We start from the raw sequence: 25,139 nt of genomic DNA, 5'->3' as shown, positions 1-25,139 counted from the left end.
TCCTGAGGTTATGCTCAGGTGTTTCCTTTTCTCAGCAAACCTCATCTTTGTCAGCCCCTGCTCCCTGTTGCCATGCAAGAGCCTGTGCTTTCAGTTCCTCAATCAAGGCCTTACTAGATGCAGGTCCGTCTGCATGGCTACCTGTCGCTGGAGCCTATCATTGTGCTGACAGAGAGCCTAATTTTCCCTCTGTGCTTCCCAGTTGGTCCTGGAGTATTGGGTCAGTCTTTGGTGCAGGAGGGTTACCTCCTGGGTACCGTCCCTACTGGCCTGCTCCTTTCTTGCCAGAGCATATTCCACCCTTCTGGTGTGCTCTACCAAGTTCTGATGTTCTTTTTGGAGGCCACCCAGTCCCTGGAGGGCCAGGTGATTTTCTTCCATTTTCCTTTTTAAGTGGCAGACTTCCTGGCCTAAGGTGTCCCTTTCCTGAGTAAGAGCCTGCATCTGTGCCGCCAGGTCGTCCCTCTGCCTTTGAAAAGCACCAGCTCTCTTGCGCTCCTCATCAAACTCTGCCTGGGTATCCAGGTCTTTCAAAATCAATTTGTTGCTCTCTGCCTTCACTCTATCTAGGTGGCTTTGCAGGGTGGCTACCTGCTCTGTGCATGCCCTGTTGAAGTCTAGTTGTTGCTCCAGCTTTTTCTGGCTCCGCAGTAGGGAGTCCAAACCTTCTTGGTACTCTTTCTGCAGGGCTAGAATTCTGGTATCCTGGTCTGCCCTTTCCTGTTGCAGGATACCCATGTCCTCTTTGATTTTAATGACATGCTACGTACTTTCGGTTTCTGACTCCTGGCTTCTCTGCAGCCTCTGCTCAGAAGAGACAAGGTCAGATTGGGCCTTCTCTAATGCCATCAGTTGCCTACCTGCCAAATGTTGGCCTTCCGCAATTTTGTCCTGTATGGCTCCCATATATAAATATAAATATGCCGCTACCCTGGCAATCTTGTTGTGCTCATCCTTGGCCTTAGGGGCCATGTATAGCTCACTCAGGGCCACATGTAAGGGACCCTGATCTCTCCATTTATCTGACCCTGTTGCAGTGATCTGGGGTGCGATTGCCTGCAACCACACCGTCTGGTCCTGCTGAGTCCACTCACCTCTCACAAATAGCCTATGTAAGAGGTGCTCTCTCGCTATTTTGATGTCTACCAGTGTCGTCATTCTGGAAATTGATTTCCTTCCTGACTTACAGAAGTTAGTATTTTATTTTGCAAAACACACCGTTTCCTAGAGAGTTCCCTTGAGGAGTGCTTTTACAGCGTAACACAGCGTGGTGATCCATTAGGATTTATGTATCCTGTCAGTTAGCACACTGTATTAAGCTGCACAAGTGGTAGTCTAATCCAGACGTCCCATTACGAGCCCCCACTCTGTAAGTGACTTAAATCAAGCACTCCAACTAAGTCAATACCTAGTCTGTGATGCCCAATGGAAGCCCTTATTCATATATTTTTATGTCAAGTTCTTAAATCTGGGTGATAAACCCTTATATAACGCCCCTCTCTTTGAATCCCCCTGACCTCACTGAGCCAAGAAGTAGGTTTGTTTTGCAAATTAAAAGGTTTATTGAAAAAATTAAACAATATATATATCTCACACTTTTATGAATAAACTAATATTTGATAGCACACTTATGAATATGAACAGTAATCAGTATTGGGTAATATTAAAATAGCGACAACTCTTTAATCAGAAAGGAGTAGGAATAGGAAGGATAAAGTAGCAGAGAATACTTTTACGGTTCAAGGAAATGCAAGATGGAAACAATGCAGGCACAGAAATAAAACTCGATATGGATTCAACAAGAGATAATATGATCACTTTTTCCCTTGTGACAACTCACTCCCCCCCTATGCAATATGAAGAGATGGACATGAGGGCACACAGGTTTTCAGGAATACAATCAGAAGCAGTTCAGTTCCCGTTCCCTCAGCAAGCTCAGAGAACCAGGGAGGATTTTAAAACACAGGCCAAATACTTTTAAATGTGATTTCAATGAAGTCCCTCTGCCTTTGAAAAGCACCAGCTCTCTTTCGCTCCTCATCAAACTCTGCCTGGGTATCCAGGTCTTTCAAAATCAATTTGTTGCTCTCTGCCTTCACTCTATCTAGGTGGCTTTGCAGGGTGGCTACCTGCTCTGTGCATGCCCTGTTGAAGTCTAGTTGTTGCTACAGCTTTTTCTGGCTCTGCAGTAGGGAGTCCAAACCTTCTTGGTACTCCTTCTGCAGGGCCAGAATTCTGGTAGCCTGTTCTGCCCTTTCCTGTTGCAGGATCCCATGTCCTCTTTGATTTTAATGACATACTACCTACTTTCGTTTTCTTACTCCTGGCTTCTCTGCAGCCACTGCTCAGAAGAGACCAGGTCAGATTGGGCCTTCTCTAATGCCATCAGTTGCCTACCTGCCAAATGTTGGCCTTCCGCACATTTGTCCTGTATGGCTCCCATATATAAATATAAATATGCCGCTACCCTGGCAATCTTGTTGTGCTCATCCTTGGCCTTAGGGGCCATGTATAGCTCACTCAGGGCCACATGTAAGGGACCCTGATCTCTCCATTTATCTGACCCTGTTGCAGTGATCTGGGGTGCGATTGCCTGCAACCACACCGTCTGGTCCTGCTGAGTCCACTCACCTCTCACAAATAGCGTATGTAAGAGGTGCTCTCTCGCTATTTTGATGTCTACCAGTGTCGTCATTCTGGAAATTGATTTCCTTCCTGATTTACAGAAGTTAGTATTTTATTTTGCAAAACACACCGTTTCCTAGAGAGTTCCCTTGAGGAGTGCTTTTACAGCGTAACACAGCGTGGTGATCCATTAGGATTTATGTATCCTGTCATTAGCACACTGTATTAAGCTGCACAAGTGGTAGTCTAATCCAGGCGTCCCATTAAGAGCCCCCACTCTGTAAGTGACTTAAATCAAGCACTCCAACTAAGTCAATACCTTGTCTGTAATGCCCAATGGAAGCCCTTATTCATATATTTTTATGTCAAGTTCTTAAATCTGGGTGATAAACCCTTATATAACGCCCCTCTCTTTGAATCCCCCTGACCTCACTGAGCCAAGAAGTAGGTTTGTTTTGCAAATTAAAAGGTTTATTGAAAAAAATAAACAATATATATATCTCACACTTTTATGAATAAATTAATATTTGATAGCACACGTATGAATATGAACAGTGATCAGTATTGGGTAATATTAAAATAGCGATCACTCTTTAATCAGAAAGGAGTAGGACTAGGAAGGATAAAGTAGCAGAGAATACTTTTACGGTTCAAGGAAATGCAAGATGGAAAGAATGCAGGCACAGAAATAAAACTCGATATGGATTCAACAAGAGATAATATGATCACTTTTTCCCTTGTGACAACTCACTCCCCCCCTATGTAATATGAAGAGATGGACATGAGGGCACACAGGTTTTCAGGAATACAATCAGAAGCAGTTCAGTTCCCGTTCCCCCCAGCAAGCTTAGAGAAACAGGGAGGATTTTAAAACACAGGCCAAATACTTTTAAATGTGATTGCAATGAAGTGAAAAATATGCTAAACATGATTTTAATTCCCTATAGGAGATTCAGGGTAGGTGATAGCTACTTTGAATTAGTTCAGGTCAACACTAGCAATGATTCAGGAGTGATTATCAGGTTGAAAACGAATTTCAGCAGTGGAAAGCAAGAAGCAGCTATTTTTACAGGTGGTGAAATTGAGCCAAATTGCAATTCGCGGCACTTTTTCCGAGTGCGTAAACCGCGATTACAGAAAAACTACAAAGAGTTAGAAGGTCATTTGTGGTTGGAAAGCTTAGGTTCTTTGCTTCAAAATGGCAGTTAAATCTCGCTTCTAAGACATACGGTTCAAAAGATACGGACGGTTTTGTGGAGATAGATTTTCAGAAATGAAGTCAAGATTTCAGAATGACAGATGACACTTTGCAGCTTTGAAATCATAGAATGGACACACGATTTCTATGCAGTTCTGCACAGGTTGAAATGGTTTGAATAAGATTACTTTAAACTAAGAGATGGGTTCTGGACAGTTCTAGATACTCACTCCTAGTTTTGGAAGGGAATGGACCTCGTCACAGATCTGGTCAGGTTTGGGCTGCGGCTCTCTCACCATTGGGCGGTCAGGCACTGGTTCTGCTCACAGCGCACTCTCTGGTCTGCTATCGGCACTGCACAGAGGTCTGGTCTAGTCAGTCTGGATACAGCACTGCTCTCTCTGGATCTGGGGTCCTGGTTCTAGCACAGGGTTATTGGCTAGAATCAAACAGCACAGCACGGCTGTTGAGAATCAGGTTGCAAAAGATTTTGAGGCCTGATAAAAAGGGTTCAGCTTGTGGATTAGGCCTCTCTGCTTCAAGTTCTGGAGTCTGGATTCTAAGTTCTGGTCTCTGGATTCTGGAGTTTTTGTCTGGATATGGTCGGGCAGCGTGCTGCACAGGAATCGATGAGTGGAAAATGAGTGTCCATCTGGGTCTCAGCAGTCTCTTTTTATGTGTTCTCAAAGGGGTGTGGAGGCTGACTTTTTTTTATAAAGCGCTCACACAGCCCATGGGCATCGAGGCGCTGTTACAGGAATTGTGTTTTTTTTTTCTTCTTAGTTGCGTAATTGTTTTTTGTCTTTGTTATGCATTATAACGCGCTTAAACACCGAGAGGTTTCTAAGCGCAGACCCGGGGATCGAACCTGTGTTGGAAGACGCGCACGCTGCCGCTGAGCTATCCTCCCGGGACTTTCTATGCCCAACCCACTGAGGATTTGATAGGTTAAAGGATTTACTGTGACCTGACTGGAGAACAGAATAGTGAGTCAGAATGAGTCATCAGGTGTCAACGAACACTCCCCTTTGTGTCCGTACAGCATAGCTTCTTTTTCATAAAACACATATTTACAATATACACAACTTGTTAGTATTACCTAAATTGCATGACAGATTGCTTAAGGTACAGTTCGGTTCAAGTCACATGTTTCTACGAGCTTGGGTTCAGAAATGACAACATTTTGTGCTTTTAATGGGTTTCGCAATATTGGTTTTGCATTAAATCTTACACGAAGGTACACACCCTCTCTGGGCATATTACAGTACGTTTTCATTTCTCTAGCATAAACACTGTGTCTGCAATATTAATAATTATGGGGATTGGCCTCAGAACATCCCACAGCATCCAGCTTAGTCTGAAGTTGTGAGTGAATTTTTCATATTAAGAATCTCCAAATTGTACATTTTTGTCCGCTTGGTATAATTAGTTATCAGCATTCTCATAAAACATATATTTGCTTTTACTTCAGTACACCCATTGGTTTGTCCCCACCCCTAGAAACTTGGCTTGACTCAGAGATCAGATGTCTTGCCTTCCCCCAGAGCAGTGTTGTTCAGGCACACCCAGATCAGCATATTCTATTCAATTGCAAGAGTCTATTGTTCCTTTCTCCAGCCTGCAGGGAAAATCTCCTCCCTCTTAATCAACAGGACCATGTGATTTCCTGTGCTGTTGCTGAGAAGACTAGGTGTGAAGGCTTCCCAGGGACAGCCAGCCTTTGAAGTCTCAGCTATGTCAGGTTACTGTTTAGCTCCTGAAATACAGGTCTCCTGTCGGAATTTAGATCACCAGTGCCCGTCAGTGTTAAGCACCGGTAGTGCACCCCTTTTTTGACAGCAGCCTTACCAATAAGCGACCCTCAAAATATACTTTGTTCAAATATATATGCACTTCTGTGGACCTCAGATTCATGTAGATTCTTGTGGGAGAATGATGTTGACCCCCCAACAAGGAGGTGGGATCTTTTTAGTGGTTTTGTGAGCCGTGATTTTAGCCATTTTTGACACAAAATAAAAGCAGATTTTTGAACAGATCTGTATTCCTTTGCACTGATTTTGCTCTGTGTGCAGCCAAAGGATGGGGTCTGACAATGGTCTCCTGTATTAACACTGACAGGTTTTCACTGTGCACCTTCTGGTGATTTCTGGCCAGCAGCATGCTTTCCGGCGGCCATTAATGCACAATGATGTTGCAAGGCTTGGATGAGTGAATTCAAACATCCCACAACACATACATTGCCACAAAACATGGTGAACAAGACCTGTCCACCAAAAGCGCACCTTGTTGAACAGTTGACTTCCCGGTATAAATGATTAGCAGCAGTGTGTATGTTCCACAATGTTTGTACATTGTACATGATCAATGGAAATCTATTTATCTTGAATTTCAAAGCTATTCAAAGTATTAAGAAGTATTAAGCATCCAAATTGTCTTTTCAAATGTAGCTTCTTTGTCAGTTTCTGCCTGTTGGAGGATGCCATACAGTGTAACTCTGTATTTTCCCCCTTCCTGCTTTCAGCCAGCTCTTCTGGGTCCTTCAGTGATCAGGGCATGACAGGATCAGATGGATATCAGCATGAAAGCAACTGCGGTGTCTGCAGTTGCCTTAGTATGCACGTGTCCAAATAGACAGAATAAATAAGCTTCCCACTAAGGAATGAGACCTTAGCTAAATAACAAACTTGGCATGCAAGAACTAATGACTGTAAGCAAAACACTGCATGAAAGTGGCTAGTTGGTGTGAAATAGGTGCATTCTGACCTATATTTTTATGGGGGCATGTGTTAGGGGTCGTTCCTTTCGGATGCCTTATGAAAAGGGCTGATCTTTGATTTGTGGCCTTTGGAGTCTTACAATTTCAAACACAGTGGGGATAGGTGTTAGTGTTTCCAAAATGTATGACCACTCTAGATTAGAATAAAGAACGGCTACTGAGATATACCCAGATACCCAGTGATGGGTTCGTCAACAGGAAGTGGCAGATACACCTAAATGGCTGCCTTACAATTACGCTGATGTGGGACAATCGCCATGGACTGATATTTCCTTTGGTGTTACCACGACAAGGAGCAACCTAACATTGTTTACGGTGGTCTAGCAAGAAGCTGATGTCGAAGCCTTGCGATTCAAGGTGCGTCCAATGTGCTTCTTCTACTGAAAAGAACACTGTGTGACTCATGATAAAAATTTGATGTTCAAAAACAATTAAATTAAGAATTTGGTTCAATATGGAAATTGGAAGACATTCTCGGAGCATTTATTGTGAAATAAAAGCACATTATAAATTGTAGAGTATTGGTGTTTCCTTTAAAAATTGTGTTTTCGATTCCGATTTGGGACAAGCTGTGCTGTGAGAGGATGTGTGTGTTGATGTTCGGGGTTCTGCATCAACTAACGTTAAGACGTAGGTGATGACTGGATGCGTTTGGCTACGCTGCACACTAACGTCATTAAAATAGGTGGAGAATATTGCTAAGAATAGTGATGTCAGCTTCAGGGACGGGAGATATGATTTAGTGCCGGAAGGGCAGTTCAAGGGCGATGTGGCAATGGATAAGATTAGCACAAGATGGCAGTGCCTCGCTGCCTGATTTTGCATGTGTAAAAGTGAGGAAAACTAAGGTAAGATACATAGGAAATGTTTTTCGATCTATCACAGTTTGCTTAAAACCACATGCCTGAATGTTTGGGGCAATACTATTTTTGAGCGCATTATTCCTTTAAGGGTTCAGCAAATGAGTGTGAGGCCTTCCAATTTGCACCACTCATGATCTTGCCCATGCTCAGGTTGGGACCACCATTGGGTCTAATCTTGACTTGCCACAGAATCTGGCAGAAAGTGCTTGACCGCTGACACAGTTTGGTCACTGTCTGATATATCCACCTGATTAACTGCCAAAAGCTTTGTCAAGTAAAAAGCTCCTGTACCTGACACCACCTCATGCGGTGAATTTGTATGGATATCTTCCATACGAGCATGTCACAGATCAGTAATGGTGACCTCCATAAAAAAACGTGGCAGCCACCTTTGCAGTGGATTTCTCCTGACTGCTCATAGAAAAGCTGTCACTAAAAAGGCAGGAAATCTCTTTAGGAATCAAGCCTCTCTGCGTGCATGCGGATACTCATCCCACCGAGATGCATGACGCTTTCATGCCAACATTAGCCATTCCATTCGAAAGACACTAGTCTAGTCAAATTTAACTTTGTATTTTGGGACTTGTGGACCCTGAAGTATAGTTGGGGATTCCAGGGGTTACCAGTACCAGAATTCAAAGTTAAAACCTTGACTGGACTATCATCCCAGAATAGAATGGATAATGTTAGCAAGTGTATCCTGTGCACTGCGGTCAACCGAGCTGAGATAACTTGTTATCAACCCTAAAACAACATATAACATATTGCTCTTATATAGGCAACCAAACACTCATAGCAACCCAGAGCTGGATTTATCTTTGCTACTAACCCCTCTTATGAAACCAACCACTAAATGTGTCATACTTGATGATGACAACCTGGGTTATAATGACCCTACTGACTCCAAAGCCACTGCCTTGATGAAACACTAACAAAAATGAATCTCCTCCAACATGTCTCTGCCGACTCACGATAAAAGGGGCGTTGTGGACTGGATGCTTTCAACCAACACACTCATTGATATCTCAACCATCAACACTGTGCCCTGGTTAGATCACTTTTTGAAACATTTCAATATCTCCCTCCCCATCAGATGACCAAACCTATCCCGTCTACTGTGCAAAATCTGATGCGCAAAACCTGAAAGCTGACTGACTCGACTCCAGGGCTCACGCTACAGATGCTTCTCACTCCTGCAGCCCCAATCTGTAATGACCCCGAAGTCCTGGCTGACCTCTACATGCAGAGCCTCCTCTAAGGATTTCGTATCGGCCACGGGCCGATCGGCCGACGGGCCAATCCGACACTGCATGCAGAGCCTCCAGGGACCAGCATTGCGCCCTTTACATGCAAAATATTCAAACCTCATTAGCCGACAAGCTCCTGGTTCATGGATGAGCCTGTTTCCCTCCATAGACAAAAAGAACACTTTAACACCTCTGGTAGAAACATCCAAAGCCCTGCCAACCATGACAACTTCACCAATTTCACAATGCACATATCTCTAACGCCAGCCTGAACACCAAGGAACTTTTCACCATCCTCAGAGAGCAGGAAAACCCAGTCCCTAACAGCCCACAACCCTTGCTTCCTCTTCAGTTTACAACACCAAGCTCATCTCTCTGAGTAGACAGTTCCTCGCAACTGAAAACTGCCTCACTCTCTCCCGAGCCATCACCATCAGCAAATTCAATTGCTGCAACACTCTCTACATGGGTACGTCCTTGAAAAACATTGCCAAATTAAAACTATTACAAAACAAAGCCCTCCGTGCAGTTATGGGCTTACGGCGATCAGATCACATCTCAGCCACTAGACGCAATGTCCATTGGCTTCCCATCAAAGCCTGCCTTGAGTTTAAGATTCTGAAATTTGCATACTGATGCGTATACAAAGAGGCCCCACTCAACATTAACAACTGCATTGCCCCAAAACTCCACGTGCACCCACTATGATCCCCCCTCAGCCTCTCTCTTTCAGTCCCCAGATTCAACTGGAAAAGAGCTGATGGCACAGGCTTCTTTGTCACTGCTCTGTCCCTCTGGCACCCTCTTCCTCCCAACATCAGAAATTAATGTACTCACATGACCTTCTGAAAGCTTGTTAAAAACCTGTCTCTTCAACAAATACGACTATTCCTAGCCCTGATACCCTCGGCTTTGGGCGTTACATAAATACAATAAATAAACAAATATTGTCCAAAGTTTCCTAATGAGGTCTGTGCAGATAAAGGGGCAGGTGTGTTCTTTTTCTGCAGCCACCCCCAAAAGAATGACCCCGTGTGAAGGGCGAGTGGCTCATTACAATCCATGTTCATTCAATTCGAGCCCGAAACTGAGAACAAAGATTCTCCTCAATGCTAAAGGCTAGTGGTCAATGGGAGGATGAAAGCACCTTTCCAGTGGACTGCCGCTCTTTTTTGTGGGCATTCTCAGCCCTTTACTGCGGGAGAGCATTCCCTGTGAGACGTCCAATATATTCAGGCTCATTCCAAGTTTGCCGGTCCGGAAAATAAGGGCAGGTAATAACGTTTACCGGACTTTTCCCAACCAGCATACTACAAGGCAGGAATTACGCCAGACCAAGTGGCGGTAACGGTAAATCCGTTTGTCAGTATCAGGCAAACTTGGAATGAGACCCCTTACCTTCTTGGCTAAGTCGCAAGCACTCCTAATCGTCACATTTGACATCAACCAAAAATGGGAAGAATTTGTTGATTCCGGAAACATTTTAAATGATCCAAATTATTATTCTTTTAAAACAAAAAATCGAAAATCTCATTAAAATCGTTAAAAGGGTAAATGAATTAGGAGGACGTGTACACATAGAGCACAGACTTTAAATAAATCTGTCTGCAATTCCAGTCTGCAGCCGACGCTCTTCCCTCCTGCTATTCTGGTCGTCTCTCAGCCAGTGAAGAGGATCAGAGAGGATGAGACCTGTTAAATAACAACATCAAATTAATTTGTACATGGAAGCAGCAGTGGCAGGAAATAAGGAGCCTTCTTGCCAATCCCACTTCCCTGGCCCTCCTTCGCCTTTGGTCTATTTACGTGACATCTGGGGATGAAACCGAACTGGGTCAGTAGAGCAATGCTGGGGAAATTACCCCATTATCAGCCGTAACCTTGCACACAGAAAGAAAAGAAGACAATATCACGCAGAGAAAGGGGAGTGGGTGGAGAAGACAGCACGTGCAGGGCTTCGAGTGCAACACACTGGAGAGGGTTTCTCGCCCTGGCTCCACAGAAGGCAGAGTGGGGGCCAATTTCTATATACATCAGTGAGCCTAGACCAGAGGCACTAATCCTGGCAACGGTTCACAGATCAACAAATAAGCATTGGCAATCCCCATACTTTTTGTTTTTGTGCAGGAATGTGTAAAGCATTTTCCGCACACTGGAGGAGGGGCATTAACTGGCTATCAATGGTAGCAGCTGCAAAATGATGCGAGTAACTGGGCATATAATAGCAGTGCCTGGGAAATACCTAATACTTGTTTTTAACAGGGCTTCAGTGAAGGACACACATAGTGCTTAAACATCGAGTGACTGAAGGCAGATCATGTCAAGACATTTTTATTACACCAGTAATACGTTTAGGGCTCCAATGAAGTCATTAACTATCAGAAACTGCTCTTAAACAAAACCTGGCAGGCAATTCGAGCAGAAAGTCTGATGGTAAGACTTGATGGATCTATCTCAAAGAGGCCCCAAGAGGATGTGTTTAAAGTGGGGAGTGGTAGTAAGTGGGTGGGAATTGGCATAGGGATGTGCATGGCCATGGACAGTTAATGGATGGGTAAATAACCAAACAACTCCTACAAGCCTTGTGTCCCTCCCCATATGCCATTTCTTCCTAGCTGTACTCTAATGCAATAGTTTCTGCTTATAGGTGGCAGTTTACAGCTGCCTCGTAGCCAAAACTAAAAATGCACTAAATACAGGACTCTTCGTACAGACCAGCAAAGATGTTATGATGAACAAATATAGGGCCTCATTACTGGGTTGCCCGAAAACCCTGCAACAGCCGTGCTGCCGCCTGATATCCGATGCCACTGGGCCTGGGATGTCAGGCGGCAGGAACTGTAAGTCTCCATTCCCGTGCAGTCCTAGAGGACTTCATGGGAATGGGGACACAGAAGCACCGGTACCATTGCTAATGGTGACTGTGCTTCTGTGAAAACCACACCTACAGGGGCAGGTGCCTTTACAGTCTAGCAGTCCAGAAAGGTTGCCAGTATGTTGCTACCGGCACCCTTATTTCCAGACCACCAGATTTGTAATGAAGCCCAGTCTCTCCCCAGGAAGAGGTATGAGGGATTTCTATAGGTTTATTGAATATCATCTTTTTAATTAAAGGACTCAACGGCCTCCTTAGAATTGGCAATATAAAATATAGTCTAATTGCCCTCTCTTCCATTCTCTTGACCAAGATACACTCAGGTTTGTATTGTTAGAACTGTAATAGGGCACCCAGATAGTATTACAGGGCATCTCCTCCTAGATATCAGCACTAAACAGACACAACTGTTTATGAGGAAGTGTTGAATTTCATGGTGCAAAATGGCACTGTGTTCGCTTTTGGATGGTTATCCATCTTAATTATACAATATGCAGAGGCCTAAGAACACACTTGTTATGGATTGCTTGTGTATTTTCTACTTTCCCTACATTTGTATTGTGCATGCATTTGTACAGAATTTAGACAATAAATAGGGCAGTCTAGCAGTGAAGAAAAAGGGAATACATTGTCTGCTTTAGGGCAAATCTGCTTGTGAGCAATTTAGTACCTTCTTTACAGAATAACGACTCTACTGAGCAGAAATGTGCATGCTTTCGCTATAACACACATGATTTACCACACCTTTTTAACTTTTCAGACCTCTATTTGTGATTCCAAAGAAAATATTCCTCTTTCCATTGTTGAGGGAGTGAGGAGTGAGGAATTTAAAATTAGCTCTTAGGCTTCTCCTTTCAGTCCCAGATTTAACTGCAGCGCAGTGCATTTAGTTGTATATCGGGAATGCTCCGTCCTGAGTCCTTAGGAATCGAAACATTTTAAGTGTTACTATTGTATACTTTAATGGGAAAAAACGACTGTTTCTGAATAAAGATTTGAAATTTGAAATTTGAGAAAAGGCATTTCCAAAAAGAGACAACATTAAAACACGTACCTTTTCGTCGTTTTGTAAAATGCCAGCAAATTGTGAACTGTCTGATGTCTTCAAGGTGTGGTCACTCATATAGGGGAATCACCACCCAGCCCTGCTCTGATGGTTCCTGCGGACCACTTAGGAGTTTTTGGCACTATTCCCAAACTATTGGGTACATCAGTAGTGCCCTAATCTGTCCAAACACCACCATAGTTATCAGCCTGTAATACAAAGGTCCTGCTTCAGATTGTGCATGAAGTTGCAATATTATATAGGAAGACCCATGTAGGATTGTAGGGCATATCGTAGGAAGAGTAATTATTGTATAGGCCTACATTGCCATGTCTAGGAGTGTGTGACAGAAAAGGAGTGTCTGGGCTGCATGCTTGCTGAAGGTGAGCATTGTGTTCCATGTGCACTCTGCCTCAGACTTTACCAGCGACATATTTCTTCTAACAGCAGCCATTAAAACTACTGAAGTTGGAGCCTTCAAGGTGTCCGTACCTTAACTATGTTTTACTCCAGCAATGTTTCTAACGTTTGTAAATACACTGAACAGGACCTACCTTAATGTCCAAGTATGTGTTCAGAGTGCCGGCAACGGCGATAGTGCCACTTCTTGCATTCAATCCTTGCCCTCAGTCACTAATGCAACGAAAGGTATCTAAAAAAGATGGTACGTTAACACCGGAAAACTTGAAAACCATGGTTATGTCTGACATTCGAAAATACTGTGTTGGCTCGGGTTCTTTTAATAACGTAACTATACCCAGCTCAATAGTACCAACATGTAGTGGTACAAGTGAACATGATTGCCAAACACCAAGCATAATTGATCTGGAGCAGACGGCAGGTGGACATAAAACAGAGAAAGGAGAAAATTGTGCTTTAAGTACTTCAAATTCCCCTCTTAATTACTCCAGAACAAGGGGGAATAAACATCAATGAGCTTACGCGGCCCGAATCGACTCACCTGCTCCTCACTCTGTGGATGAAACCATAGAGGCTACCCCTTCACCGAACCCCTACCTCTGCTCGACGATTGATTTAGCTCACACTACATTTTCGGAGCCTTTATACTGACAAGAGGCACTAAATTCATCTCGAATCTCTTATACAGAGAATGCTCATTCACCTTCTGTCTCAGTGTCATTTGTTGCCCCCACTCCGAGACGCCCAACAACACTTTGTTTAAATTAATGCATTTTCAGCCTATACTGTGACTTTCGAATTTAGGTGAACCCTCACTGCTCAAACTAGCTACATGCATTTTCAGCCTATATTGTGATTTTCGAATTTAGGTGAACCCTCATTGTTTAAACTAATGCATATTCAGCCCATATTGTGACTTTCGAATTTAGGTGAACCCTCACTGCTCAAACTAGCTACATGCATTTTCAGCCTATATTGTGATTTTCAAACTTAGGCAAACCCTAATTGTTTAAACCAGTTACATGCATTCTCATCCTTTACTGTGATTGTCAAATTTAGGCGATCCCTCACCATTTAAACTAGCTATTTGCATTTTCTGCCTTTATTGTCACAAATTCAGGTGAACCCCCACCACTGAAATCAGCCACCTGCTTACCGCATTGCTATCCCATACTATGATTTTCTAATATAGGCGCATCACAATTCAGCCTCCACTGAACCTGCACCCTCTACCTGTACACTGCACTCTTAGATTTTACTGAGACAGCTCAACTAGGTTATCCCCTTCTGCTGAAACAGATTCCTGACCATCATTATATAGTAGTACTTTAGCAACACCTAACACTAACTGTTACGCTAGCTAAATGCCTACTGCCCACTACCACCCTGCCTAACATGAGTAAAAATACAAATACCCCGACTCTTATGCTCACGATTGGTCTCATCATAATCATGGCCTCTGCTACCTATAGCTCAAGTCCACCCACAGACAGAAACACGAGACTTATGTTAAGACTACCCTGCATCTATAAACCTAAAATAAATAAAACAAGCAATACCACTGGACTCCTCTCCACCCCCGCACCACCTGGCCAAGCGAGCACAGGTAGCTAAAACAGTCACTCCTATCTTAGTGCCGGACCACTCGCACATAAAGAAGCATTCGAACCAAATTAGACACACAACCAAACCCTCTCACAATCCTAACCCTAAGAGCTCTTTAACGCTAACGGGGTCACTCATCAACGCCAGATCCATGGTTGGCCACGCCACCGAAATTGCAGACATCCTAAACAACGATAACCTGGACCTACTCGCCATAACAGAGGCCTGGCTCCAGAGGCTGCAGGACCCACCCTGATGATAGCTATACCTGACAGCTACCAGATCCTTAGGGTAGATAGACCCAATACCAAAGGTGGTGGCCTAGCCATCATCTCCAAAACCACCTTGCCCATTAGGCTTGCCACCTCTCCCCCGTGTTCTTCCTGTGAAATACTCACAGCCAAATTGTTGTTATCTAATAACCACACGTTGACCATCCATTTGAACTACAGGCCTCCAGGATCACTAGGGACCTTTGAAGATGACCTCACTAACCTTATAGCGAACAACTCTCGAAACCACTCCCAAACATTGCTGATGGGCGATTTCAATATTGGTCTCAATGACCTAGATAACAAACACGCCAACTCAATTGCAGCTCTACTTAATGATCACAGGCTTACCCAAAAAGTCCTCGCCCCTACCCACATCAAAGGCAGAACCCTTGAATGGGTATCAGACCTCAACTGTAACATTGCCATCACCGACATTATCCCACAACTCTGGACGGACCATTATCTAATAAACTTTACAGCCACACTTGATCTCCTGAGCCCTAAAACTATCAACATGGTGCCCCCCCTCCCCACCAGAAGCAACAAATATATTACTGCCGAAAAACTCATCCCTCTCCTCCTCCCGTCTATTAATAGCCTGGACAATAACACTGACCCAGACAATTTAGGGGATACCTTCAACAAAGCTATGACCACTGCACTAGACACCATCGCACCAACCAAACTGTGCAGAGGTAAGCAGGAAGCACAACCCGAATGCCTGGTTCACACCCCAAGTTAAGGTCCTAAGAAAACAAAAAAGAAAGCTTCAAGCCATCTGGCGCAACCTACCCACCGAAAACAAGAAAGTTAAAGTAGCCCAACTATCCAAGCTCTATGAGAAAGAAATGATCAATACAAAAAAAAATCTGTTCGATGATAGAATCACAAAAGCTAAATCAAATACCAAGGAACTCTTTTCCAACCTCCGGGAAATTGAATCACCCCTACAACCAGCAGACACCACTCCCAAGGACAAGACATGGTGTACTAACATACAAAATGCCCTATCTAACAAAATCACCACCCTGCAACACAAAATAACAAAAAAAGGACTCTCTGCCCCTCTCCGATCCAAAATCACCATTGCCTTTCGAGCCCAATACTATCCCTCCTTTCAGTTTCAAAACTATCTCCATTATTGACACTGAAAAAGTCATTCTCTCCCTGAAACCGTCCACCTGCAAGGGTGACAGCTGCCCAGCGCAAATAATAAAGGATGCAGCTATGGACCTAGCCCCTTTTATCTCGAAGCTTATAAATTCCTCTTTTAAATCAAACACAGTACCTACCAACTTGAAAGAATCTTGGGTCCTCCCCCTACTCAAAAAACAAACCCTTGATCCATCCAGCCCAACCAATTACAGACCCATCACTACCGTGCCATTCCTTCTCAAAATCATTGACAGAGTGGCCTACTTACAAATCCAGGACTACCTGGAAGCCAACCACCTGCTAGGTTCTCGGCAATCAGGTTTCCGTCCCCTCCATGGTACCGAAACAGCCCTGCTAGACCTCAAGACTAAAATGGAGGAGTTGAAGGATAGTGGAAAATGGCATTGCTACTTCTACTGGACCTGTCTGCAGCCTTGGACTTGGTGGATCACGCAGTTCTATGCAACCACCTCAGGCTCGCTGCCAATTTCACAGGGGAAGCCATAGCATGGGTCCAATCCTTTCTAGCTAACCTGACTATGAGAGTCTTTTCAACCTCAACCTGTGCTGATCCTATCCAAGTAACATGTGGAGTCCACAGGGTTCCTGTGTCTCACCCACTATGTATAACATTTTCACCAAGCCACTGTTTGACAAGTTGGACAGACTGGGCGTCACCTACAAATTATACAGATGACACCCAGATCCTCATACCCCTTTCGGGCAACTATGAAACAGACCTGGCTTTGGTGAATAAGATATACATCCTCATTCAGGCATGGATGGCGACCCACCGCCTCTGCCTGAATGACGATAAAACTGAGATACTGCTCCTCGGATCTGACACCAACCTAAAAAAATGACCCTCAAACTACGCATCCTTCAATATTGATAACAATATCATTACAGATATGCCTGTAGTAAAAACACTAGGTTTCTATCTAGACTCCTTACACTCAAAAAGCAAGTTAGCTCTCTCGCCTCCACATCAGTTTACACTTGCAAGCTAATCCGCGCTGCCAGACCATTCCTCTCCAGTGCCAGCTTTATCACCTTGGCTAATGCTCTAATTATGTCCAGACTAGATTATTGCAATGCCCTGTACTCTGGAGCCAACAAATATATCCCTGACAAACTACAATGACTGCAAAATAATGCCCTAAGAGCAGCGCTGAACGTCCTAATTAGAGACCACATCAATAAATTCAGGAAAGAGACCTATTGACTAAAAATAAAAGACAGAATCCTCCTAAAAACTATTTCCATCACATCCAAATGCCTAAACAATCTAGCTCCCTCGTACCTAGCGGAATAAATCGCTAGGAGAACCACGTCCCGACCCACCAGATCTTCCAATTCATTCATGCTGACTACGGCTGGAGGAACCAGTTTCCCAGTCAAAGCTGCGCAATCCTGGAATACACTTCCAATTGACCTTAGACGCCCATTACCCTACACCAGATTTAGACATAATGCTATCAACTGGCTCCGCACCAATGACCTATAACCTTCTCGTCCCCTCTCTGCCACTCCACCCTCACCCTCAACTTGACTATGCTTAGCCCTGGTCCTTGACTTGCACCTTTTGATCAGCTAGATCCTGTATTATACACTGTACCATATGTTGCATTCACATGTACATACCCACCCTAAATATAAGTAATGCCCACCTTGATCAGCTATATCTTGTATTATATACTGTATTATATCGTATTGTATTATTTTGTATTGTATTCACATGTATGTACCTGTCTGAGACTGGCACTGTAACTAAGCCTAGAGAATTATTGTACTGTTGTGCCCATCTACCTAAGGGTTTGGTGCGCATTATCAAATTAATAAACAAACAAACAAACAAACAAACAAACTTCCTCCACCAAGGGCGACAAACCTACAACAACCCTTGCTAGAAATTACTCTTGCAGCAATTAATAACGCCTTAGTGAGTTTGGGCCGTGTTTTTGAAACTATGGATGCCAAAATTACGCATCAAAACAAACAAATAAACAAACTCACCGAATGGATGTTAAAAGAAAAGCATTCAAAGGTAACTGAAGTTCTTCCGTTTATACCAGCCATTAGTTCTGGCGAATGTAGAACGGATTCAGTTCCCGTGCTAGAGTCACAGAAAGATACATCTCTGGCACCAGTTCTACCGATCAACGAAATAATCATCGGTTTAGATATTGAACAATCTACTGGAACTGTCTCTGGGGAAAAGACCACTCGAACAGTGAGCTCAAATGAGAATGCTCCAAAAATCTACGACATCTTTCAACGGGCGCCACAAGTCTCTCTTGCCTCTAAAGGTCCTGTAAAAACCAAAAAAAAACAAAGTGCAAGTTGAAACGATGAAAAAAAGCGAGAATATGAAAAACATCAGAACTGTGAACCAACCAGCTCCAAAGCAGTTCATAAAGAGACTCGTTAATGTTCAAAAACAGAATGCTAGCTTGGCTCTAATAAAGAAATACAAAAACATGCGGAAAATAAGAGAAGCAGAACTGGAAGGTGCTGTGGATCTGCAATTCCTGCACACAAGTAGTTAGACCAACTGGTTCAGGAAATATATAAACAGCAACATGATCTTGTTCAAGACAGCAGAGGCGAGGTAAATGACGTGCGCAGGGAAAAGGAAACGTGCCACACGGAGAGCAATCATCTGGACAGACAGGCTACAGAGTCTCGAAGGAAAGCAATTCGAGAAGCAGTAGATGCTTATTTAAGTTCACAAAATAATGAGTACACCCAACATAGATCCTCGACTGAAACCAACACGCCAGTTGGTGCAAACCCACCCCAACGTGTGGGAGGTGGTTCCAACGATAAGAATCTTAAGATTCAATCTTGCCAGCAGCATCTGTCGGAGAATTTAAATAATCCAGTTAATACACCATTGACTGCTAGACCCAACAAAGCGATTCAATCTAGCAACGCCCAGCCTAATGATAAGCAAGATTTTACATGCAGCTGTCCACATCCTAAACAACCTAGCCAAGTATGCACACAACAACAGCTTGAAGGAGGACTTAACATTCATCCAAAAATCATAATGGTCTTGCATAAACAAAGTCTCACTAGCGACTTTGCAGGAAATCAGTCAAACAGTAACCACAAGAACATGAATGCCAAATCGGTTCAGCATACACTGATTATGAAATGCCGCCCAGCACCCTTCAAATAATTTACGTTGTGCCGTGCCAATATACTAAACATCTTCAAGGACACTTCTACCTTAACCAACATCGATCAGTTGATATTGCGCAAGTTGAATTCCTGAACTTGTATAGACCAGAGATGGTCAGGTTGTGGATACAATCAGGGATGGTGGCGCAAGCAATATGGAATTCAATTCCCGAGTTGTTTGAATTAGGCTTCATCATTGTGCAAGACAAACAAGGCTATCAGCCTGTAACCATGGCGAGACCTGTAATAGAAAAATACATCAGTGCTCGACATTATACAGACACAGAATGGGAAAACTGCCAAGCATAACGTGAATTACAAAAACCAAGCAATCACGAAAAGGACATCACATCAAAACGGACTAGTCTAGCCAGCTAGAATACTCGTGGATATTCCCATCTTATTGAATCCTTGGGGAGCAAATTGGAGAACTTTGACATAATTGCACTCCAAGAAACGTGGTTATTAATTGACCCAGTGTGAAATGACCATAATATTCTGCTTCTGCCTGCGATTCCTGCCACCAAAGGCTGACCTATATCAGGTCTGATGGTGGCAACTAAAATCAGTTCAGGATGCATTCTACAACCATGGCTCACACCCAACAAGTATATCCAACTGGTCAAGATCTATCAGCATGCACAAGTGATTGCCTTATTAAATATCTACAGAAATCCAGCCGGTATATCTGACTCTAAGTTCTATCAAGACTTGATCAATACGCTGGATGAAATTGCTCTCGATATGCAAGCAATGAATACTATCTTGGAGGGAGACTTGAACTTACGTTGTCTCGATGAAGCTGCTCAAAACAGATCTGACGTGCGCAAGTGGTCCGTCCTAATTAAAGAGCGAGGTCTTGTTATGATGAATGGAGCTTTCCTGGAAGACATTCCATCTAAACCAACTTGGTTCAGGGGTCGGTCAAATAGTATAATTGACTTCATATACACTGACAGTGCTCTGTTCAACATCACCATCACATTCCAAGTCATGGAGCAATCAGTTAGTGACCATAACATCTTAACAATGAGTTGGAACTCAAAGTTGAGGAAAGTTCACGAAGTTAGGAATTATTACCCTCATCACCTGGGGATAAATAGTTCCAAAACTTGTTTTCACTGGAACGAACTCAAGTTAAGCCAAATGAACGAAGCAATACTACACAATTTAAATAAAGAGGAAAAGTCCTCATATACGATGGCCCTCTTCTCATTTAGATTTAATGGGCTGGCTAACAACTTAAAGCAGCAGAAACCTACCTTGATCCACTCCTTTGATCCAGAGCAGAAGGCTAAAAAAGCCCAAATGAAAAGAGATACAAAAAACGCTTGCTTACTGCCTGAACCTGTCAGATCAACCACTCTACGCTTCATAAAATGTTGCTACAGAAACTGTACCTGCAGTCAGAGCGCGATGAAATACCAACGAGATGGTGAGATAATGCTACGTGCTTGGACATTGAAAAGCACAGCTCTTATGTGGTTGATTCTTAATCAAGTCGGAAACACCAAAAGATTGGCCCAGATTAATGGAGTTCCAGAGGATTGTTGGTTACAACACTTCCAGGAACTTTATAGTACAACTAAATGGAAAGTGGGCCAGACTCCGTTCACGGCATGTACCTCCTGGCATTTGAACACATCAGTAGTGAACATAATAGATTTCATCAACAAGTCATCTAGTTCACGGGCCCTGGGCCCTGATGGCTTAAGTAATGCCATGTTTAAAGCTTTTCCGCAGGAGTGGGCAAGAATTTTATATAACATCTTTTCTCATGCCCTCAAAACAAAATCAATTCCGGACTCATGGAGGAAAGCTGTGGTAATACCAATTTATAAAAGTGGCGATCTTCTTCGCCCATCCAACTACAGACCAATATCATTGCTGGATGTGGCGGGGAAGGTATTTGCTCGATTCGTCTTGCGAGACTTCAACTCATGGACTATACAACATCGAAAAAGAGACCCTCAACAAACTGGCTTTATCCATGGAATGGGCACAGGTATCAACTTAATGTCTCTCTATGCCATTAAACATCAGGCCTACATTCAAAACAACCATTGTATCTTGCATACATAGACTTTAATGTGGCCTTCGACTCTGTGTCTCGAGAACTGTTAATCTTAAAGCTACAGAGGGCTGGATGCCCTAGCACCTTGGTAGATATCATACAAGAGCTGCACTATAATACCTCTCTACAGGTGAGACTGAATACAGAAGGTCTCTTTTCATCGTCGTTGCAGACCAGAAGAGGGTTGAGACAAGGTTGCATCCTTGCCTCAGCCTTATTTAATTTTTTTATACACGATTTACCAGAGAGTTTCCAAAATCTAATCACAGATGCTCCAAGTTTGGGTCAGACACCATTGCCCGCTACTTTCAAAAACACCTACTGGTCTTCAAAACTTACTGCATGCCGTAACTTCGTACACCAACAATAACCAATTTACGGTGAATACAGAGAAAACCAATATTATGGTTTGTAATGTGTGCAAGATGAATTCTAATAGATATACATGGACTCTACAAGGTACTGTGATAGAGGTGGTAAACAGGTATAAATATCCAGGAATGCAAATTGATGATTCTCACCTCAGCGCCCTGGAAGAACGAATGACGACGGCAATTTCGAAATCAAAGTTAATATTACGCATATAATTGCAAATTCTCCATAAAAACGGTCCTTAACTATTACAACATGAAGACCGTCCCAATACTTTTGTACGGCCTGGACACATGGCCTAATTTGAACCTAAACATTCTATCAATATTAGAGGGGAGATACTGGAGGAAAATTCTCAACCTGCCCCAGTGCACCCCGGTTGCGTCTATACGTCATGAACTTGGCCTTTTATCGTTGCAGGTTAAACTCCGGTGGCGCCAATGTGCTCTGCTGAGAAAATGCGTTCTTGCTGACAATCCCAATACCTTGTTGTTTTCTCTTGCCTCGTATATTTTAACTTCCTTTCATTGGCCCTCATTACAAGTCAGACGTCGACGGCGCCGTTAACCCTTAACGCCTGATTCACACTTTAACGCGTGCTTTTTGCAGGCGTTAAAGTCCAAGGCGCTAAGCAACCTTGGTGCTAATTACGGCACCGTAATTCATGGTGCCGTAATTACCGCCTTCCCCATCCCCATTATGCCCTATGGGGCAAAAATGGGAATGGGGAAGGGCAAATGGTGATTGGGATATTACCGCCCCACTCACCTTGGAATGGGGCGGTAATTTCCGCCATCCACCATGCCGGTCTCCAGCATGGACCATGGTGCTAGTAGCACCATGGTCCAGCGCCGGACTTGTAATGAGGGCCATTGTTTTCCGGCAAATTGGTGTAAAAGTGCGTATGAGGCAATGGCTGATCCTGATGTCTCATTGCAGACATTGTTGGAAAATCCGGATAGAGCAAAAAACAAACTATATTTGCATGATTGGATTCAAACTAGAGAAATATGTGGTACCTACAGAGATTTTAGAGATAACCCGTTTGCAAACAAAAACTTTTGTGATTGTGAACCTTAACTAATTCGATCTCCATCGATCTCACTTCGCTCAGCCATACTACGATTTAGATTAAATCTATGGCCAACCCAATCAGTAATGGCTAAGTAAAAACTTATTCCTTCATCTTTAAACTTCTGTCGATTCTGTGGAAAAGTGGAAGTTGAGGAAACCTTGCGACATCAGTTTATGGAGTGTCCTGGGGTGGGGAGAGAGTGAGAAGTCTTTTTACATAAACATTGTTGACAATATGGAACTCTCGATCCAGAAGAGAGATGGAGTTTATTCTTCTCAACCAAACAATTACCTGTGTATGTAGCCATAAAAGGTATTTTTAGAACCATTACTCAACTCGGAGTTATGTTAAAAAATACGGATTTGGCTAATTGCACTTTAAGAAATGTTTCATTAATTTTACTTGTGATTCTACCCAATTATGTACAAAAAGAATTGTGTGCACAAATGTTTTATTCTTTTGATAACATAAAACATGTATTAATGTGATAACTTATTATTGTATGTGACAGTTGGTGCATTCTCCTCTGTTTCTTTGTTTGCTCCTTTTCTCTTAAATTGTAAAGTTGATAATCAGCTAAAACAATTTGAAGAAAAAAAAAATGTTATTTGGGTTGGCTTCAGTGGCCAGTGTCTTCCAGAATGTCATGCATTATGTACTTGGTGGTTTGGCTGGAGTGATGTTTTACCAGGACAATATCCAAGTGCGGGCTATTACAGAGAAGAACATGACTTTAGGTTGAGAGACACCTTGATTGTTCATACAGATGCATCCGAACTTGGCTTAGGTGCTGTGCTTTTACAAGAAGATGGGAGAGTTAGACACACAGTCTCGCTTGCCTCACAGAAATGCAAGCATGCTGAATGTCGATACTCTGTTATCGAGCAAGAGGCTCTGGCAATGATTTTATTTCAACGTTAAATTTCAAGTGTATTTGTATGGGAGGCCCTTTGTGATTCGTACTGAACATAAACCTCTTGTGTCCATCTTCAACAAAAAAGGTGTTTTGCCGGCGTCTCCAGGTGCCTCTCGAAATGGCTCATCAGGCTATAGGGTTTGGACTTTATGGTAGAACATATACAGTGTAAGGAGAATGTTGTAGCAGATGCCCTCTCTAAGAATACCATTGAGGAGGAGGATAAATTGAAGATGTCAGGATAGGATGAGATCAAGGATATTTCTCAGATACTGGGTAGCCTACAGGAGAGTGACTGGCTGACCGCATGTCTGGTAGACAAGGTTTACCAGGAAGTTAAGCGACTTGTATAGGATAGGTGGAGGAATAGTGGCTGCTCTGTTGGTGAGGGTTTGAGTGAATTTAGGAGGGTGAAGTATGAGCTGGTCATGGAAAGGGAGTTTGTTTGCAGGGGCCCCAGATTGTTAGTTCCAAGTGGCATGAGAGAGGATGTTGTTGATCTGTGCCACAGGAGTCATATAGGCATCTGTAGGACGAAGTCCATGATTCATTTGGATTTTTGGTAGACACATGGACAGCTTTGTAGAGATGCAAATCAAGGAATGTGATGAGTATCCACACAGTTATAAGCATTAGAGACTATGGTTGCTCCTATGGTGGTTCCCCAGGTTCCTGAGATACCCCGGGAAACAGTAGCAGTGGATTTTCTATGTCTATTGAAGGTTGCTGGCTCTATGAAGAATTATGTGGTGGTTTTAATGGATTTGCTGTCAAAGTTGACCAACGTTGGTATACTCAAGGATGTCACCTCCAAGCATTTGATCGCATTTCTATAAAATGTCTTCAGGAGGGGGGGTTTCCCAGCACAACTGCTCAGTGACCCCAATGTGTTTAAAATTAATGTCAGTCTTGGTTCAAGTAGAAGAAGAATTTAAACAAAAGAATAGCATTATATCATCACCAGAGTAACAGATGTGTAGAACGGTTCCACCGGACCATCATGGATGGTATGCTATTGTCGGCCATGAATAATGGAAATCGGCAGGGAGACTTGCTTGGGAGATAATTTCAGTGCAAGCTGATGCCTCTTCCCTCCTTTGGGGTTTCACCATTAGAGCCTATGAGGGAGCTGACTCTGGGCTGGTTTAATGTGTCTGAAATGGTTGTCACTGATCTCCAGAAGGTCAGCGACAGGATTACTGAGTGTGGTGAAACCTCAAATGTGAGGTTGATACCAGACATGGGTGCAAATATACAGAGTTGTGTGCGGATGATCGGGTGAAAATCAAGCTTCCCGGGAAATGGAGGAAATGCAAATCCAGATTTTCTAGTCCGTGGATAGTTGGGAGCTATTATGGGTATTCTCTATGCATGGCAGGTGATGATGTTTGGAACAGAAGGAGGGTGGTAAGAGTTAATTAATACAATGGTT

The sequence above is a fragment of the Ambystoma mexicanum genome, chromosome 11, assembly GCF_040938575.1.
Source record: "Ambystoma mexicanum isolate Mex_15411 chromosome 11, UKY_AmexF1_1, whole genome shotgun sequence".
Taxonomy (NCBI): Eukaryota; Metazoa; Chordata; class Amphibia; order Caudata; family Ambystomatidae; genus Ambystoma; species Ambystoma mexicanum.
This window is presented reverse-complemented; position numbering follows the sequence as displayed.